The sequence below is a fragment of the Bos grunniens genome, chromosome 3, assembly GCF_055505025.1.
Source record: "Bos grunniens cultivar Pamir isolate PY7600 chromosome 3, Bosgru_T2T1.0, whole genome shotgun sequence".
In the NCBI taxonomy this organism is placed as follows: domain Eukaryota; kingdom Metazoa; phylum Chordata; class Mammalia; order Artiodactyla; family Bovidae; genus Bos; species Bos grunniens.
Window position 1 is genome coordinate 96,648,476 of NC_141167.1, and position 14,845 is coordinate 96,663,320.

General features: G+C 40.4%; 1 pseudogene across 1 annotated transcript in view; it reads left to right on the top strand.

Moving 5' to 3' along the window:
- LOC147376178 (RNA-binding protein 12-like) overlaps window positions 1-13,456 on the top strand; it is a 47,359-nt pseudogene extending 33,903 nt beyond the window's left edge. Inside the window, exon 2 of the transcript XR_015160810.1 lies at window positions 8,512-13,456. The product of XR_015160810.1 is annotated as an RNA-binding protein 12-like (transcript). The remainder of the gene's footprint in view (window positions 1-8,511) is intronic.
- The last annotated feature ends 1,389 nt before the right edge of the window (window positions 13,457-14,845 follow it).

Sequence of the window (14,845 nt, forward strand, 5' to 3'; positions counted from 1 at the left end):
TTGATATAAAAGTTACTGAATTCTACACCTTTGTCCTACAGGAATTTGAAGTACCTTTCAGTCATTTGGAAAATTGTTCTAAAATTAGAAACTGCTTAATAATTTTTTGTGAATTTCATAAAGTAATTTGAAGTCAAAACCAATGCCAACATGAAAGGGTAACAACTCAGTGGAGCTCAAGAAGCAAAAGAGGCAATTTCAGCAGTGTCTGGATCTGTTTTGAAATGTGTAATGCCTTCAACATTGCCCAGACTTTATAAAAATTGTGAGGAGTGCAAGTTGGCACATCCAAAGCATGCATACGAGAAACAACACAAGATTCAGATGACAAAGGGATGAAAGACAATAATGAATCATTTACTATAAGCACTGACAATGCGGAAGAGAAAGGAAATGTTAGTAAGCGTCAACACTGACAGCATTTTTTTTTTTTAATGGAGAAGAAAATTATACTAGTAAAGCCAAGACTTTGATGAAGAAGAGACAGTGAATGATATTTTAATCTATTTTGATATTTCTGCTTGGTCAATACTATTTCCAGATGAAGAGAGTTAATCCAGTTAAGAAAGGAAGCGAATCTTTTTAGAATAAATATGAACCTTTCTCTACAGTTCAAAGAAGAGGAGAAAAGAGCAAAGGAAGCAGTCAATACTTGACAACTTCATGATTTTATAAATCCTTACCAAACACTGAAAAAAAAAAAAAAGATGCCAGTGTTCTCCAATTGAAATAATTGTTTTTGTCTGTAGACTTTGGATGTTGGGACAAAAAAATGAACATCCAATCTTGTAACTGACTTTAAACCTGGTAGAAATTAAAATCTGAGGTCTGGGAGATATCTGAACAATACCTCTCCTGCTGTTTTTAACCATTATTAATTTTATTTAATGACTATTACTGAAAAGTTTGTCATGTCAAAGAGGGGATATCAAAAAAAGGATTCACTAAAGGTATCAAATTGATGACTATGTCATTGTTCATTAATAATATCAATAATTCTTCTAAAGCAATCATTTTGATGATAGATATGAGTGGAGATCAGCCCTGGGATTTCTTTGGAAGGAATGATGCTAAAGCTGAAACTCCAATACTTTGGCTACCTCATGCGAAGAGTTGACTCCTTGGAAAAGACTCTGATGCTGGGAGGGACTGGGGGCAGGAGGAGAAGGGGACAACAGAGGATGAGATGGCTGGATGGCATCACCAACTCGATGGACATGAATTTGGGTGAACTCCGGGAGTTGGTGATGGACAGGGAGGCCTGGTGTGCTGCGATTCATGGGGTCGCAAAGAGTCGGACACGACTGAGCGACTGGACTGAACTGAACTGAACTGATGAGTGACTTGTTGAAGTCATACTTTTGATGACTCTCTTAGATTTCAAAAAATCCACAGATGAGCAACAATTAGTATGTTGTTGCTGTTTAGTCACTAAATTATATACAACTCTCTGTGACCCCATGTACTGTAGCCCACCAGGCTCCTCTGTCCATGGGATTTGCCAGGCAAGAATACTGAAGTGGATTGCCTTTTCCTTCTCCAGGGGATCTTCCCAACCCAGGGGTCAAACCCACATCTCCAGCTTCTCAGGCAGATTCTTTACCACTGAGCCACCAGGGAAACCCAACAAATAATATACAAATATAAAAAATTACTTATCCTTTGTATTAGAGAAGTGTAAATTAAAGCAACCTAATGGTGTCATCTTACATATATGAAATCAGATTTTCAAATTATTGTTATAATACTTAGCACAAGTAAGACTAGCACATCTATATAGTGCTGATAGCAGTGAAACTTTGGACACCAACATGAAAACAAATAGAAAAAAAAAAAACTAGTGAAATGTCCACATATTAGGCCCAGGAGTCTTAAATCTTATACACATTGGAGAATATACACACACACACACACACGAATATAAATGTAAAACATTGCTTGTATAAATTTCTGTATAAAATATACAGATATGCCATAGTTTATTCTACTTACCTATATTTGGGAATTTAGAGTATTTCCAACATTTTGCAGTTACAAAACAAAGCTGTAATGTGCAGCTTTACTTTCATATTGTTGGAGGAGCATTTTTTTTTTTTTTGGGAGGAGTATTTTAAGGTAAATTTCTAGAGGTGAAACTTAGTCAAAAGGTAAGCACATTCCTAATTGTGTTAGATAGTTCTACCTGGGTACCAGTGCACAGTTGTGTCTGACTTTTTTATGACCCCATGGACTGTAGCTCACCAGACTCCTCTGTCCATGGAATTTTCCAGGCAAAAACACTGGCATGTGTAGCCATTCCTTTCTCCAGGGGATCTTCCCGACCCAGGGATTGAATCTGGATATCCTGCATTGCAGGCAGATTCTTTATGATCTGAACCACCAAGGAAGTCCCAGATATTTCTCCATTTCTCACCAAAAAGGTTTATGCTAATTTGGATCCCTATCAGCAATGTATGACTATGCTTGTTTCCCCAAAGCCCTGCAGGCAGAATGTTTTCTCATGTTTTTCTCATTTTTGAAATGATATCTCAGTTGTAGTTTTTGTTTTGTTTTGCATTTGGGTCCATCACACATTTTTATTGGCTTAACCATAGTCATAAAATTTTTAAGTTAGAGAACAACTTTAGGTTTTTTAAAAATTGCAAATACATAAAACATCTTACCACCTTTAAGTGTACAGTTCTTTGTTAAGTATTCACATTGCTGGTGCAGCCAGTCTCCAGAAGTTTTTCATAGTGCAAAGCTGAGACTCTATACCAATTAAACAACTACCTATTTCTCCTTCCCTAGGGCCCCTGGAAATCACAATTTTACTTTTCTGTTTTGTAAATTTGACTACTTTAGATACTTTGTACAGATGAAATCGGTGTTGGTTATTTTGTGACTGGCTTTTTTCACTAAATATAATATCCTCAGTGTATATACATGTTGCAGCACATGTTAGAATTTCCTTCCTTCTATGTACCACATTTTGTATATTCATATATCTGCCCGTGAATACTTGGGTTTCTTCCACTTCTTGGTTTTATGAATAATACTGCTATAAACAGAGGTGTACAAATATTTCTTCGGGATACTAGTTTCAGTTATTTTGGATGTATACTGAGAAATGAAATTGCTGTATCACATAGTGATGTTTTTCTTTTTTTTGGTTTGTGTTTTTTTGAGGAATTGCCATATATTTTTCCATAGCAGCTACAGCATTTTACATTCCACCAACAGGGTGCAAAGATTCCAGTTTCTCCACATTCTTCCTGGCTATATTCTGTTTGTTTTTGATAGTAGCTATCCTGATGGATGTAAACTGATACTGCATTGTAGTTTTGATTTGCATCTCTCTAATGTTAGAACTGGGCGTGGAACAACAGACTGGTTCCAAATAGGAAAAGGAGTACGTCAACGCTGTATATTGTCATCCTGCTTATTTAACTTCTATGCAGAGTACATCATGGGAAACGCTGGGCTGGAAGAAGCACAAGCTGGAATCAAGATTGCTGGGAGAAATATCAATAACCTCAGATATGCAGATGACACCACCCTTATGGCAGAAAGTGAAGAGGAACTAAAAAGCCTCTTGATGAAAGTGAAAGAGGAGAGTGAAAAAGTTGGCTTAAAGCTCAACATTCAGAAAATGAAGATCATGGCATCCGGTCCCACCACTTCATGGGAAATAGATGGGGAAACATTGGAAACAGTGTCAGACTTTATTTTTTGGGGCTCCAAAATCAGTGCAGATGGTGATTGCCGACATGAAATTAAAAGACGCTTACTCCTTGGAAGGAAAGTTATGACCAACCTAGATAGATAGATATCATATTTAAAAGCAGAGACATTTCTTTGCCAACAAAGGTCCGTCTAGTCAAGGCTATGGTTTTTCCAGTAGTCATGTATGGATATGAGAGTTGGACGGTGAAGAAAGCTGAGCGCCGAAGAATTGATGCTTTTAAACTGTGGTGTTGGAGAAGACTCTTAAGAGTCCCTTGGACTGCAAGGAGATCCAACCAGTCCATCCTAAAGGAGATCAGTCCTGGGTGCTCATTGGAAGGACTGATGTTGAAGCTGAAACTCCAATACTTTGGCCACCTCATGCAAAGAGTTGACTCATTGGAAAAGACCCTGATGCTGGGAAGGATTGGGGTCTGGAGGAGAAGGGGACGACAGAGGATTAGATGGTTGGATGGCATCATCGAATCGATGGACATGGGTTTGGATGAACTCCAGGAGTTGGTGATGGACAGGGAGGCCTGGCATGTTGCGATTCATGGGGTCGCAGAGAGTCGGACACGACTGAGCGACTGAACTGAACTGAACTGAATGGTTACTGATGTTGAACATCTTTTCATATGCCCATTGGCCATTTGTATATCTTCTTTGGTAAAATGTCTATTTAAGTCCTTTGCACATGTTTTAAATGGGGTATATTTTGGTTGTTGTTGAGCTGTGCATGCGTGTTCAGTCACTCAGTTGTATCTGACTCTTTGCGACCCCATGGACTGTAGCCCGCCAGGCTCCTCTGTGCATGGAATTTTCCAGGCAAGAATACTGGAACAGGTTGGCATTTCTTACTCTAGGGTATTGTCCTGACCCATGGATGGAACCCATGTCCCCTGAATCTCCTGCATTGGCAAATGGTTTCTTTACTACTGGGACACCCTTGTTGAGGTGTAGGGTTTTTAAAAAATATATTCTAGTGTTTTATATATATATATACACATACATTCACGTATATATGTGTGTGTGTGTAGTTTTCAAATACTCTTTTGCATTCTATTAATTGCATTTTCATGCTGTTGATTGTAATTACACAGTTGTACATGGCTGCACATGAGTTTTTCATTTCAATGGAGTCTCATTAACTATTTTTACTTTTATTGTCCATGCTTTAGGTATCATATCCAAGAAATCACTGCTAAATTCAGTGTCATACAGCTTTAACCCTGTGTTTTTGTATGTTTTTTACAGTTTTAGCTCTTGAGTCTTTGATCCATTTTTGTATATGTTATAAGATAAGGACCAGCTTCATAATTTTCCATGTGGATATCTAATTTTCCCAATGTAGGTTTTTGAAGAGATTGTCCTTTCCTTGCTGAGTGGTCCTGACACCCTTGTCAAGAATCATTTGACCATATATACAAGAATTTATTCCTGGGTTCTCTAATCTATTCTATTGGTGTATGTTTGTCTTTATGCCAGTATTACATTGTTTTGATTATTATAGTTTTGTGATGCTCATTAGTTGCTCAGTCGTGTCTGACTCTGCGACCCCGTGGACTGTAGCCACCAGGCTCTTCTGTCCATGGAATTCTCCAGGCAAGAATACTGGAGCGGGTAGTCAATACCTTCTCCAGGAGATCTTCCCAACCTAGGGATCAAACCCTGCATCTCCCATACTGCAGGCAGATTCTTTACCCTCTGAGCCACCAGAGAAGCCTTAAAAGTAGGAAGTGTGAGACTTCTAACTCTGTTCTTTTTCAAGAATATTTTGGATGTACAGTTTCCTTGAGATTCCAAGTGAATTTTAGGATTTTTTTTTTTTGGCAAAAAATGCAACTAGATTTCTGATAGTGATTATATTAACTCTGTAGATTTCTTTGGGTAATATTAACATTTTAGCAATATTATTTTAGCAATATTAAGTCTTCCAATGCCATGAACACAGATGTTTTCCCATTTATTTGTATTCTCTCTAATTTCTTTTCACAGTGTTTTATAGTTTTCAGTATATAAATCACTTCCTGAGTTAAATTTACTCCAAAGTGTATTATCTTTTTTGATGCTGTTGTAAATAGAATTTTCTCAATTTCCTTTTCATATTGTTCAATTGTTAATGTACAGGAAGAAACACAACTGATTTTTTGGTTAGTATTATGTTATATATTTTAAAATAGTTTTTAAATTTAATTTAAAATTTATTTTTATTTTTAATTTATTTTTAAAATTTTTCAGTGGGAGAATCTTTTTGTTTATTTTCACATTAGAAATTTTAAAACACAATTCTATATCCCTTACTAAATTTGTATAACTGCATGCTAAGAAAAGCAGCATATATAAAAGTGTGTGGGATATAGCTACAGTAGTGCTTAAGAGATAATTTATAGATTTGCCTACTTATATTGGAAGAGAATAAAGCCTGAAAATTGATGTACCATGCGTACAACTTATTGAAGAAGGAAATGGCAGCCTACTCCAGTGTTCTTGCCTGGAGAATCCCAGGGACGTGGGAGCCTGGTGGTCTGCTGTCTATGGGGTCGCACAGAGTTGGACATGACTGAAGAGACTTAGCAGCAGCAGCAGCAGCATACAACTTAAGTGAGAAAAATAAAAAAGAATATATCTGTCAAGTAGAAAGAAAGAAATAATCTTGTTAAAATAAGGGGAAAAAGAGAAGGCATAAACATCAGACTTTGAAAGGGTATGCTCTAACTTCAGTTTTAACAGGGGTAAAAAGGTAAAATAAAATTATGATTAACTTTATTTAACACATTTGAAAGCTTATGAAATATTTAATTCCTAGAAGAAATATAAAGTTAACTGTATTCAATAAGAAACAGAAAAACTGAATAGTTCTGTAACTATTGAAGAATTTAAATACTGTTTTAAAAAACATCCTATGATGAAAATAACAAGCCTAATTTTGTAGGTAACTTTTACCAAACATCCGTGGATTAGAAAATGCAAACACTACAAAACGTCTTTCAGATCATAGAGGGAAAGAGGGAAACCATAATGGTCTTGTATAATTGTAATAACAAAACCAGATGAGAACAGTTTAAAGAATGAGAAATAGTACAGGTCAGAATCAGTCATGAACAAGTATTATAAAATCTTAAACAAATATTAGCAACTGAACTTAGCAGTGTGTGGGAAAAAATACACTATGACCAAGTAGTGAATATTCCAGAAGTCAGTTTAGTTCAGAAGTAGGGGGAAAAAATGTATTGAGTAATGCCTCTCAAGCAAGAAAATTATATGATTTTTGTTCAACAGATACAGAAAAAAATGTAAGAAAAAAAATGAAGGCATAAGAAATGTAGAGGAAAAGACACAAAAGTGCTAGTGGTAGCAAGTAATGTAATTATTTATATGCAAAACAAAATATAATATACAGAGAGAGAGAGAGAGAGAGAGAGAAATATACTAAATTCATGGAGGGAAAGACCTAAATAATATGTGAAATAGATGACCAGTCCAACTTTGATTCGTGAAACAGGACACTCAAAGCCAGTGCACTGGGACAACCCAGAGGGGTGGGATGGGGAGGGAGGTGGGAGTGGGGTTTGGGGCGGGGGGACACATGTACACCTGTGGCTGATTCATGTCAATGTATGCTGAAAACCACCACAATATTGTAAAGTAATTAGCCTCCAATTAAAATAAATAAATTGAAAATAAATAGAAAAAAAAAAGAAGTTAATTCTTGTCAGATTTAGTAAAGATTTGATCAGAATCCCAGTCCATTTTAGTTGCTGATTCCTAAAATGTCAGAGCTCACTCTTGCCATCTCCTGTTTGATCACTTCCAATTTGCATGGATTCATGGACCTAACATTCCAGGTTCCTATGCAATATTGCTCTTTATAGCATTGGACCTTGCTTCCATCAGAAGTCACATCCACAACTGGGTGTTGTTTTTGCTTTGGCTCCGTCTTTTCATTCTTTCTGGAGTTATTTCTCCACTGATTGCCAGTAGCAAAATGGGCAACAACCAAGCTGGGGAGTTCATCTTTCAGTGTCCTATCTTTTTGCTTTTTCATACTGTTCATGGTGTTCTCAAGGCAAAAATACTGAAGTGGTTTTCCATTTCTTTCTCCAGTGGACCACATTTTGTCAGAACTCTCCACCATGACCCATCTGTCTTGGGTGGCCCTACGTGGCACGGCTCATAGTTGCATTGAGTTAGACAAGGCTGTGGTCCATGTGATTAGATTGGTTAGTTTTCTGTGATTGTGGTTTTCAGTCTCTGTGCCCTGAGAAGGCAATGGCACCCCACTCCAGTACTCTTACCTGGAAAATCCCATGGATAGAGGAGCCTGGTAGGCTGCAGTCCATGGGGTCGCTCAGAGTTGGACATGACTGAGCAGCTGCGCTTTCACTTTTCACCTTCATGCATTGGAGAAGGAAATGGCAACCCACTCCAGTATTCTTGCCTGGAGAATCCCAGGGACAGGGGAGCCTGGTGGGCTGCTGTCTGTGGGGTCGCACAGAGTTGGACACGACTGAAAGCGATTTAGCAGCAGCAGCAGCAGCAGCCCTCTGGTGGAGAAGGATAAGAGGCCTATGAAAGCTTCTTGATAGGATATACTGACTGAGGCGGATGTCAACGTTTTAGGAATCAATGAACTAAAATGGACTGGAATGGGTGAATTTAACTAAGATGACCATTATATCTATTACTGTGGGTAAGAATTCCGGGGAAGAAATGGAGTAGCCATCATAGTCAACAAAAGAGTCCGAAATGCAGTACTTGGATACAATGTCAAAAATGACAGAATGATCTCTCTTCGTTTCCAAGGCAAACCATTCAATATCACAGTAATCCAAGTCTATGCCCAACCAGTAAGGCTGGGGTTGAAGAAGCTGAAGTTGAACGGTTCTATGAAGACCTACAAGACCTTCTAGAATTAACACCCAAAAAAGATGTCCTTTTCATTATAGGGGACTGGAATGCAAAAGTAGGAAGTCAAGAAACACCTGGAATAACAGGCAAATTTGGCCTTGGAATACAGAATGAAGCAGGGCAAAGGCTACTAGAGTTCTGCCAAGAGAATGCACTGGTCATAACAAACACCCTCTTCCAAGAACACAAGAGATCTACACATGTCATCACCAGATGGTCCACACCAAAATCAGATTGATTATATTCTTTGCAGCCAAAGGTGGAGACGCTTTATACAGTCAGCAAAAACAAGACCAGGAGCTGACTGTGGCTCAGATCATGAACTCCTTATTGCCAAATTCAGACTTAAATTGAAGAAAGTAGGGAAAACCACTAGACCATTCAGGTATGACCTAAATCAAATCCCTAATGATTATACAGTGGAAGTGAGAAATACGTTAAAGGGACTAGATCTGATAGAGTGCCTGATGAACTATGGACGGTGGTTCATGATACTGTACAGAAGACAGGGATCAAGACCATCCCAAAGAAAAAGAAATGCAAAAAAGCAAAATGGCTGTCTGGGGAGGCCTTACAAATAGCTGTGAAAAGAAGAGAAATGAAAAGCAAAGGAGAAAAGGAAAGATATAAGCATCTGAATACAGAGTTCCAAAGAATAGCAAGGAGAGATAAGAAAGCCTTCCTCAGCGATCAATGCAAAGAAATAGAGGAAAACAATAGAATGGGAAAGACTAGAGATCTCTTCAAGAAAATTAGAGATACCAAAGGAACATTTCATGCAAAGCTGGGCACAATAAATGACAGAAATGGTATGGACCTAACAAAAGCAGAAGATGTTAAGAAGAGGCAAGAATAAACAGAAGAATTGTACAACAAAAATCTTCACAACCAAGATAGTCACAAAGGTATGATCACTCACCTAGAGCCAGACATCCTGGAATGTGAAGTCAAGTGGCCTTAGGAAGCATTAGCTTAACAAAGCTAGTGGAGGTGATGGAATTCCAGTTGAGCTATTTCAAATCCTGAAAGATGATGCTGTGAAAGTGCTGCACTCAATATACCAGTAAATTGGAAAACTCAGCATTGGCCACAGGACTGGAAAAGGTCAGTTTTCATTCCAATCCCCAAGAAAGGCAATGCCAAAGAATAGTCAAACTACTGCACAATTGCACTCATCTCACACGCTAGTAAAGTAATGCTCAAAATTCTCCAAGCCAGGCTTCAATCGGAGAAAGCAATGGCAACCCATTCTAGTACTCTTGCCTGGCAAATCCCATGGACGGAGGAGCCTGGTAGGCTGTAGTCCATGGGGTCACTAGGAGTCGGACACGACTGATCGACTTTACTTTCACTTTTCACTTTCATGCATTGGAGAAGGAAATGACAACTCACTCCAGTGTTCTTGCCTGGACAATCCCAGGGACAGGGAAACCTGGTGGGCTGCCGTCTCTGAGGTCTCACAGAGTTGGACATGACTGAAGCAACGCAGCAGCAGCAGCAGCAGCAGCAGCAGCAGCAGCAGGCTTCAATAATATGTGAACTGTGAAATTCCATATGTTCAAGCTGGTTTGAGAAAAGGCAGAGGAAACAGAGATCAAAACAACAACATTTGCTGGATCTGAAAAAGCATGAGAGTTCCAGAAAAATATCTATTTCTGCTTTATTGACTATGCCAAAGCCTTTGACCATGTGGATCACAGTAAACTGTGGAAAATTCTGAAAGAGATGGGAATACCAGACCACCTGATCTGCCTCTTGAGAAATCTGTATGCAGGTCAGGAAGCAACAGTTAGAACTGGACATGGAAGAACAGACTGGTTCCAAATAGGAAAAGGAGTATGTCAAGGCTGTATATTGTCACCCTGCTTATGCAGAATACATCATGAGAAACACTGGCCTGGAAGAAGCACAAGCTGGGTGAAGCAGAGAAGAAGGAGGTATGTGTGGTTTCAGCACAGCATAGCTGTGGTCATCCATTTGCAAGGTCTCCCAATTGTGGCGGGGACTATGGACATTCGCTGCTTCTTCTCTGGATTGACCATTCCTGATGGGGGTGTGCATATTGTAGGGGGTGAACTGAGTGAGGCTTTCATCGTTTTTGCCACTGATGAAGATGCAAGGCTTGGTGTGATGTGCACAGGTGGTACAATTAAAGGATCAAAAGTAACACTGTTGTTGAGTAGTAAAACAGAAATGCAGAATATGATTGAACTGAGTCGTAGGCGTTTTGAAACTGCCAACCTAGATATACCACCAGCAAATGCTAGTAGATCAGGACCACCACCTAGCTCAGGAATGAGTGGCAGGGTGAACTTGCCTACAACAGTCCCCAACTTTAATAATCCTTCATCCAGTGTAGTTACTGCCACCACTTCTGTTCATGAAAGCAGCAAAAATGTACAGACATTTTCCACAGCCAGCATAGGAACAGCTCCTCCAAATATGGGGGCTTCCTTTGGGAGCCCAACGTTTAGCTCAACTATTCCGAGCACAGCCTCTCCGATGAACACGGTCCCACCTCCACCAATTCCTCCAATCCCAGCGATGCCATCTTTGCCGCCAATTCCATCTATTCCCCCAATTCCAGTTCCTCCTCTGGTACCTACAATGCCTCCTGTGCCCTCAATTCCCCCAGTCCCTTCTGGGTCACCCATGACCCCACTGCCACCCATGTCAGGCATCCTACCTTTGAACCCACCACCTGTGGCACCTCTACCTCCTGGAATGAATGGCTCTGGAGCACCTGTGAATCTGAACAATAACCTGAACCCTGTGTTTCTGGGTCCGTTGAATCCTATTAACCCTGTCCAGATGAACTCGCAAAGCAATGTGGAACCACTTCCCATCAACCCTGATGATCTATCTGTATGTCAGTGTGCATGGAATGCCCTTTTCTGCAATGGAAAGTGATGTCTGAGATTTTTTCCATGGGCTCCGTGTTGATGCGGTGCATTTGTTGAAAGATCATATAGATCGAAATAACAGGAATGGATTGGTTAAGTTTCTCTCCCCTCAAGATACATTTGAAGCTTTGAAACGAAACAGAATGCTGATGATTTAGTGCTATGTGGAAGTTAGTCCTGCCACAGAGAGACAGTGGGTAGCTGCTGGAGGCCATATCACTTTTAAGCAAAGTTTAGGACCTTCTGGACAAACCCATCCCCCTCCTCAGCCACTTCCCAGGTCAGAATCGCCCAGTGGGCAGAAAAGGCCAAGGTCAAGATCACTACATGAGGCTGGTTTTTGTGTTTACTTGAAAGGGCTGCCATTTGAAGCAGAAAACAAACATGTCACTGATTTTTTTTAAAAGTTGGATATTGTGGAAGATAGTATTTATATTGCTTATGGACCCAATGGGAAAGCAACGGGTGAAGGCTTCGTAGAGTTCAGGAATGAGGCTGACTATAAGGCTGCTCTGTGTCATCATAAACAATACATGGGTAATTGCTTTATTCAAGTTCATCCAATTACCAAGAAAGGTATGCTAGAAAAGATAGATATGATTCGAAAAAGACTGCAGAACTTCAGCTATGACCAGAGGGAAATGATCTTAAATCCGGAGGGGGATGTCACCTCTGCCAAAGTCTGTGCCCATATAACAAATATTCCCTTCAGCATTACCAGATGGATGTTCTTCAGTTCCTAGAAGGAATCCCAGTGGATGAAAATGCTGTACATGTTCTTGTTGATAACAATGGGCAAGGTCTAGGACAGGCATTGGTTCAGTTTAAAAATGAAGATGATGCATGTAAGTCTGAACACTTACACCGTAAAAAACTTAATGGGAGAGAAGCTTTTGTTCATGTAGTTACTTTAGAAGATATGAGAGAGACTGAGAAAAATCCTCCTGCCCAAGGAAAAAAGGGGTTAAAGAGGTCTGTGCCAGGTAATCCTGCAGTTCCAGGAATTCCCAATGTGGGAATGCCCAATGCGGGATTGCCCAGTTCAGGAATGCCCAGTGCGGGACTGCCTGCTGCGGGAATGCCCAATGCAGGAATGCCTGCTGCAGGAATGCCCAATGCAGGAATTCCCAGTGCAGGAGTGCCTGGTGTGGGAATGCCCGGTGCAGGAATGCCTAGTGCAGGAGGTGAAAAGCATGCCTTCTTGGCTGTAGGATCTAAGGAGGCCAACAGTGGGCCTCCATTTAACTTTCCTGGTAATTTTGGTGGGTCAAATGCCTTTGGAACACCACTCCCTCCTCCAGGGTTAGGAAGGGCCTTTGGTGATGCTAGGCCTGGAATGCCTTCAGTTGGAAATAGTGGTTTGCCTGGTCTAGGACTGGATGTTCCAGGTTTTGGAAGTGGACCAAATAATTTAAGTGGACCAGGATTTGGAGGGGGCCCTTAGAATTTTGGAAATAGCCCTGGTAGCTTAGGTGGCCCCTCTGGCTTTGGAAGTGGGCCCCCTGGCCTTGGAAATGCCCCCGGGCATTTGGGCCTCCAGGCTTTGGCCCTGGCCCTGGCTCTGGCCCTGGCTCTGGCCCAATCCACATTGGTGGTCCTCCTGGCTTTGGATCTAGTTCTGGAAAACCAGGACCAACAATAATTAAAGTACAGAACATGCCCTTCACTGTGTCTATTGATGAGATTTTAGATTTCTTTTACAGTTATCAAGTGACCCCAGGCTCAGTTTGTTTAAAGTACAATGAAAAAGATATGCCCACCAGTGAAGCTATGGTGGCTTTTGGATCTCGGGATGAAGCCACAGCTGCTGTCATTGACTTAAATGACAGACCTATTGGCTCTAGGAAAGTAAAGCTTGTATTAGGGTAGCTGTTCACATCATTCTTCATAGGGTAGATATAGTCTTCATAGTGCTGTGATTTATGCATTCAGATTCTTTTTCTAGTGTTTCCAGGTTAGAACCTGTGGATTGTTTCAATTGCATATAGATTGGTTTCCATAACATAGAGTGTTGGTTGACTGTTTACAGAAGACTCACTACCAAGATAAACATTGCTGTTGCTGCTGCTGCTGCTAAGTCGCTTCAGTCATGTCGGACTCTGTGTGACCCCATAGACGGCAGCCCATGAGGCTCCCCCATCCCTGGGATTCTCCAGGCAAGAACACTGGAGTGGGTTGCCATTTCCTTCTCCAATGCATGAAAGTGAAAAGTCAAAGTGAAGTCGCTGAGTCTTGTCCGAGTCTTAGCGACCCCATGGACTGCGGCCCACCAGGCTCCTCCATACATGGGATTTTCCAGGCAAGAGTGCTGGAGTGGGGTGCCATTGTATAGTAAAGCTGTCTCGAGAGAACACAAAAATGATTTTGGCATACCATTAGAGAAACCATTTGTAAAACTCAAATGGCCACATAAAGCTTATCAAGGAGTCTAGATTGGTTTTTTACCATATGGATAAAGAAGATAGAAATGTCAGTAGAGCTCATTAAGGGTGCTCTTGCCAGCTGCTGAAAAATAGCTGGCTACTCTTGGAATTTGGTTCAAAGCTGGACAGATTTGCTTTGTAATAGGGTCAAAGCATTGTCTAAAGTTCTCGTTTTCTTTTAAAATTGAATAAAATCTCTGTATACAGAAAAAAAAAAAAAAAAGCTGGAATCAAGATTGCCAAGAGAAATATCAATAACCTCAAATATGCAGAGAACACCACCCTTATGGCAGATAAAGTGAAGAAGTACTAAAGAGCCTCTTGATGAAAGTGAAAGAGGAGAGTGGAAAAGTTGGCTTAAAGCTTAACATTCAGAAAACAAAGATCATGGCACCCGGCCCCATCACTTCATGGCAAATAGATGGAGAAACAGTGGAAACAGAGGCAGACTTAATTTTGGGGGGCTGCAAAATCACTGCAGATGGTGACTGCAGCCATATAATTAAAAGACGCTTATTCCTTGGAAGAAAAGTTATGACCAGCCTAGATAGCATATTAAAAAGCAGAGACATTACTTTGCCAACAAAGGTCCATCTGGTCAATGGTATGGTTTTTCCAGTAGTCATGTATGGATGTGAGAGTTGGACTATGAAGAAAGCTGAGTGCCAAAGAATTGATGCTTTTGAATTGTGGTGTGGGAGAAGACTCTTGAGAGTCCCTGGGACTGCAAGGAGATCCAACCAATCCATCCTAAAGGAAATCAGTCCAGAATGTTCATTGAAAGGAGTGAGGTTAAAGCTGAAACTCCAATACTTTGGCAACCTAATGTGAAGAGCTGACTCATTTGAAAAGACCCTGATGCTGGGAAAGATTGAAGGCAGGAAGAGAAGGGGACAACAGAGG